The sequence below is a fragment of the Vespula pensylvanica genome, unplaced genomic scaffold, assembly GCF_014466175.1.
Source record: "Vespula pensylvanica isolate Volc-1 unplaced genomic scaffold, ASM1446617v1 scaffold0001, whole genome shotgun sequence".
Taxonomy (NCBI): Eukaryota; Metazoa; Arthropoda; class Insecta; order Hymenoptera; family Vespidae; genus Vespula; species Vespula pensylvanica.
In genome coordinates, this window is record NW_025113209.1 from 15,661 (window position 1) to 16,001 (window position 341).

A 341-nucleotide genomic window follows, 5' to 3' on the forward strand; every position below is an offset into this window, starting at 1 on the left:
GCATTTTTTATGCATTTTTTAAATAAATTTTTTATAAATTTGTATAATTAATTTTATAATTATCTTTATACAATATTATAATTAATTTATTTAAATAAATTTATTTTAAAATTAATAATCCTACAGAAATCATTAATTTTAAAAACATTTTTTTTATTTTTATATATATATTTAACAAGCAAAAAACAAAAAAAATTTACTTTTTTCCTACTAAATTTATAGATAAAAATAAAATTTTTATTTTACATATTATTAACTCACTACTTAATTATATTTAATTATATTATTTTTTAAAAATATAAAAATTATACATATATTTTAATTTTTTCCCACTAAAAAAA